The sequence below is a fragment of the Mustela erminea genome, chromosome 21 (genome assembly GCF_009829155.1).
Source record: "Mustela erminea isolate mMusErm1 chromosome 21, mMusErm1.Pri, whole genome shotgun sequence".
Classification (NCBI taxonomy): Eukaryota; Metazoa; Chordata; class Mammalia; order Carnivora; family Mustelidae; genus Mustela; species Mustela erminea.
The window spans coordinates 14,056,533-14,062,702 of NC_045634.1; positions in this window are offsets into that span (position 1 = coordinate 14,056,533).

A 6,170-nucleotide genomic window follows, 5' to 3' on the forward strand; every position below is an offset into this window, starting at 1 on the left:
TCATTACATAGGCATGGCTGATTAAATCACTGAGCATTGGCAACCGATTCAACCTGCTATCCCCTCCCTTCCCTGGAATTCAGGGAGTGGGACTGAAAGTTCCAACAACCCTCCAGTCTCGTGGTTGGCTCTCCAGGACCTAATGGTCTGCTTGCTTGAGACCAGGATCTTTCGGGAATGGGGTGTCTCTCACTGAGCTCACTGATTTTGGGGGTAAAGATATGTGACCTAGCCTGTTTGTTTCTCCTCACCTTTAACTCCTTGGCACAGGGGTGGAGGGGTACAGGGAACTCAGGATATTTTACAAATTTCTTGAATCTTTAGTGTCCTCGAGCACTGAGCCGAAATCTCTCTGTTCTTCCCCGAGTGGATGTAATGACACGTTTGAAGACTTTTGGAGAAGAACAAACAAACCCAAAATGCTGTCCAACATTGGTTTTCTTTGATATTCCACTAAATTAGGGGAGTAAGGACAAGACCATTATAAGAGAGCATCAAATATGGTCCATGGAACTTCTTAAAATGAGGAAATTTCACAGAATGCACACTTTAATCTTTAAATGGCTCAAATACGGATCATGGCAACACGTCAGTGTGATCACTTGTTTTTGTGTAATAGCTCCAAGGATGATCTAAGTGAGAATATTTCAGATGAAGAAGGATCCTGTGCTGCCAAATAAAGTAACAGGGATTCTGGAGTTTGCTAACGGAGGTAGGCAGGTGTGGTGAGGAGGACTCTGGAAGGGTAGATGGACGGAAGGAAAGAGGGACAGAGCAGGATGGCAGGACTCTGGACCCCCGGCAGGACACTGGCAATGACATTTCCTTTAGCAGAGACTGATCAACACATATATAGGAAAAATAAATTATTCGTTCCAAACATTCCCAGTAAGACACACAGGGTAACCCACTTGCCTTCTATTGCTGGGACTTTGGGGAGGGCAGGAAGGGGGCAGGACTCCTTGAGTCAGACCCACCAGTAGCTAAGCCAGCAGAGGCCGGAGGCTGGACCTAGGGCAGTGGTCAGGGTGCAGGTAAGAGTGGGAAGGCCAGCCGAAGATGACTCTCAAGTAGATAATAGAAAACCAATCCTATTCTCAGGTGTTCGTGGAGGATGATCCACTACAGAGGAGCGGAAAAAAAGATTTTATGACCTGGAGGGTGGAACTTTAGTTACTGTGCTTGGATATTAAAGGGAAGGGGCCATCCATAAGGAAGACCTCGCATGACACCTATTTCGGGCCTTTTCTCCTGCCTGTGTGGCATTTGCAGCCTCCGCGTTTATAGTGACTCACAGTTAAGCACAGATGCTTCTACTACATGTCTACAGCTGTTTCTAGTAACAGTTGCTGATGTGGGCTCTGAAGTGCTATAAAGGCGTTCTTTCTGTGCACCTGCAGATCTGGGCCACAGCTTCCGGCTCCCCTGGTAGAGATGGCTTTGTCCCTCTAACCTGGGAAGAGACTGCCGCAGTCCTCTGCTCTAAGCATCTTCGTTCCTGGGGGTCGCCATGTCACCAGGAGTGACTCAATGGGCAGTCTTGCTGTTTGGGGGCAGAAAGCTGAGCCATTTAGGCTGAGGACAGCTTGAAACCCTGGTGGTCGAGGTTGTTTGCTGCAGCACTTGGGTGAACGACTCCCATTCCATCTTCACCCATCAGACTACTGGCTCATGCTGCACAAGCTACACCAGTTTTGTTTGCATCTATTCCTGGCACTCAGCTCTGACTGCCTTAGGAAAAAGAACAGTCTTTTTCTTCCAGTCTTTGTATATTTGTGTGTTTTGTTCTTTCTCTGTCTGAAGTATTGCAGTTTCTAAGTTATCTTTCCGTATCACTTTATCTAAAGTAGATTTTTTTTAAGCTGCAGATCTTTCATATATGGCCTTTATGATATTGAGGCATGTTCCCTCCATCCCCATTGAGGGGGTTCCTGGGTGGCCCAGTCAGTTGAGCGTGGGACTCTTGATTTTGACTCAGCTCATGATCTTGGGGTCATGGGATCGAGCCCTACCTCGGGCTCCACACGCTCAGCATGGAGTCTACTTAAAGGCTCTCTCTTCCTCTCCCTCGGCAACCCCTCATCCATGCACACACTCTCTCTCTCTCAAATAAATAATCTTAAAAAAAAAAAAAAAAGACTGGATGCTATACTTTGTCAAATGCTTTTCCTGCGTCTATTGAGAGGATTATATGTGGTATATTATTATTATTTTGTTTTTTATTATTAATGTGGTATATGACATTGATTGATTTGTGAATATTGCTATAACACTTGCAGCCCAGGAATAAATCCCACTTGATCATGGTGAATAATTCTTTTATAAAACAGCATGGAGGAGACTACTTCGGCTAGCCGGAGATCAGCTAGATAGCTTATCTAAAGATTCCAAACACCTGAAAATCCATCGGCAGATCGAAGAGAAGAAGAACAGCAATTCTGGAAACAGAAAAACAACCACTTTCTGACAGGTAGGACCGGTGGCGAAGTGAATCCAAAGCGACGGGAAGATAGACCCCGGGGGGAGGGGCCGGCTCCCGGCAAGCGGCGGAGCAACCGCGCACAAAATCAGGACTTTTAAAAGTCTGTTCCGCTGAAGGACATCACTCCAGAGGCTAAACCGGAGCAAAGCCCACGCGGGGTCAGCGTGGCCTCAGGTCCCACAGGGTCACAGAAGGATCAGGGGTGTCTGAGTGTCGCAGAGCTTGCGGGTATTGGAACGGGAAAGCCGGCTACAGACACAGAGCCGACAGTAAGCTCGCCGCTCGGTGTTACCTTGAACCGGTCGCAGGCTCGGTGAGCTCGGAGCGCGGCCGGAGGTCAGGTAGACGGGAGTAACTGGCGCTGCTCTCTGAGGGCGCACTGAGGAGTGCAGCCCTGGGCTCTCGGCTCCTCCGGGCCGGAGACCAGGATGCCGCCATTTGTATTCCCGTCCTCCGGAACTCTACGGAAAGCGCTCAGGGAACAAAAGCTCCTGAAAGCAAACCCGAGCGGATTACTCACCCCGGCCCCGGGTAAGGGCGGTGTAATTCCGCCTGGGGCAAAGACACTTGAGAATCACTACAACAGGCCCCTCCCCCAGAAGATCAACAAGAAATCCAGCCGAGACCAAGTTCACCTACCAAGGAGTGCGGTTTCAATACCAAGGAGAGCAGCAGAATTCCAGAGGAGGAGAAAGCAAAGCACAGAACTCATGGCTTTTTCCCTGTGATTTTTTTTAGTCTTGCAGTTAATTTAATTTTTTTCTTTTTCATTTTTTGTTTTTTTTCTCGCCTTCTGGTAAAATTTTTTAACTTTTACCTTTTTCTTTTTTAACGTTTTTTAACCAGTTTATCTAATATATATATTTTTTCTTTTTTATATTTTTCTTATTTGTTTTATTTTTTTTTAATTCTTTTCTTTTTTTTTTCCTTTTTCTTTTTTTTTTTCTTTTTTCCTTTTTGAACCTCTTTTTATCCCCTTTCTCCCCCCTCACGATTTTGGATCTCTTCTAATTTGGTTAAAGCATATTTTCCTGGGGTTGTTGCCACCCTTTTAGTATTTTACTTGCTCCTTCATATACTCTTATCTGGACAAAATGACAAGAAGGAAAAATTCAACACAAAAAAAAGAACAAGAGGCAGTACCAAAGGCTAGGGACCTAATCAATACAGACATTGGTAATATGTCAGATCTAGAGTTCAGAATGACAATTCTCAAGGTTCTAGCCGGGCTCGAAGAAGGCATGGAAGATATTAGAGAAACCCTCTCGAGAGATATAAAAGCCCTTTCTGGAGAAATAAAAGAACTAAAATCTAACCAAGTTGAAATAAAAAAAGCTATTAATGAGGTGCAATCAAAAATGGAGGCTCTCACTGCTAGGATAAATGAGGCAGAAGAAAGAATTAGTGATATAGAAGACCAAATGACAGAGAATAAAGAAGCTGAGCAAAAGAGGGACAAACAGCTACTGGACCACGAGGGGAGAATTCGAGAGATAAATGACACCATAAGACGAAACAACATTAGAATAATTGGGATTCCAGAAGAAGAAGAAAGAGAGAGGGGAGCAGAAGGTATACTGGAGAGAATTATTGGGGAGAATTTCCCCAATATGACAAAGGGAACGAGCATCAAAATTCAGGAGGTTCAGAGAACACCCCTCAAAATCAATAAGAATAGGCCCACACCCCGTCACCTAATAGTAAAATTTACAAGTCTCAGTGACAAAGAGAAAATCCTGAAAGCAGCCAGGGAAAAGAAGTGGTAAAAATATTAGATTGGCAGCTGACTTATCCACAGAGACCTGGCAGGCCAGAAAGAGCTGGCATGATATTTTCAGAGCACTAAATGAGAAAAACATGCAGCCAAGAATACTATATCCAGCTAGGCTATCATTGAAAATAGAAGGAGAGATTAAAAGCTTCCAGGACAAACAAAAACTGAAAGAATTTGCAAACACCAAACCAGCTCTACAGGAAATATTGAAAGGGGTCCTCTAAGCAAAGAGAGAGCCTACAAGTGGTAGATCAGAAAGGAACAGAGACCATATACAGTAACAGTCACCTTACAAGCAATACAATGGCACTAAATTCATATCTCTCAATAGTTACCCTGAATGTTAATGGGCTAAATGCCCCTGTCAAAAGACACAGGCTATCAGAATGGATAAAAAAACAAAACCCATCTATATGTTGCCTCCAAGAAACTCATTTTAAGCCCGAAGACACCTCCAGATTTAAAGTGAGGGGGTGGAAAAGAATTTACCATGCTAATGGACATCAGAAGAAAGCAGGAGTGGCAATCGTTATATCAGATCAATTAGATTTTAAGCCAAAGACTATAATAAGAGATGAGGAAGGACACTATATCATACTCAAAGGGTCTGTCCAACAAGAAGATCTAACAATTTTAAATATCTATGCTCCCAACGTGGGAGCAGCCAACTATATAAAGCAATTAATAACAAAATCAAAGAAACACATCAACAATAATACAATAATAGTAGGGGACTTTAACACTCCCCTCACTGAAATGGACAGATCATCCAAGCAAAAGATCAGCAAGGAAATAAAGGCCTTAAACGACACACTGGACCAGATGGACATCACAGATATATTCAGAACATTTCATCCCAAAGCAACAGAATACACATTCTTCTCTAGTGTACATGGAACATTCTCCAGAATAGATCACATCCTCGGTCCTAAATCAGGACTTAACCAGTATCAAAAGATTGGGATCATTCCCTGCATATTTTCAGACCACAATGCTCTAAAGCTAGAACTCAACCACAAAAGGAAGTTTGAAAAGAACCCAAATACATGGAGACTAAACAGCATCCTTCTAAAGAATGAATGGGTCAACCGGGAAATTAAAGAAGAATTGAAAAAAATCATGGAAACAAATGATAATGAAAATACAACGGTTCAAAATCTGTCGGACACAACAAAGGCAGTCCTGAGAGGAAAATATATAGCGGTTCAAGCCTTTCTCAAGAAACAAGAAAGGTCTCAGGTACACAACCTAATCCTACACCTAAAGGAGCTGGAGAAAGAACAAGAAAGAAACCCTAAGCCCAGCAGGAGAAGAGAAATCATAAAGATCAGAGCAGAAATCAATGAAATAGAAACCAAAAAAACAATAGAACAAATCAATGAAACTAGGAGCTGGTTCTTTGAAAGAATTAATAAAATTGATAAATCCCTGGCCCGACTTATCAAAAAGAAAAGAGAAAGGACCCAAATAAATAAAATCATGAACGAAAGAGGAGCAATCACAACTAACACCAAAGAAATACAAACTACTATAAGAACATACTATGAGCAACTCTACGCCAATAAATTTGACAATCTGGAAGAAATGGATGCATTCCTAGAAACATATAAACTACCACAACTGAACCAGGAAGAAATAGAAAGCCTGAACAGACCCATAACCAGTAAGGAGATTGAAACAGTCATTAAAAATCTCCAAACAAACAAAAGCCCAGGGCCAGACGGCTTCCCGGGGGAATTCTACCAAACATTTAAAGAAGAACTAATTCCTATTCTCCTGAAACTGTTCCAAAAAATAGAAATGGAAGGAAAAATTCCAAACTCATTTTATGAGGCTAGCATCGCCTTGATCCCAAAACCAGACAAGGATCCCATCAAAAAAGAGAGCTACAGACCAATATCCTTGATGAACACA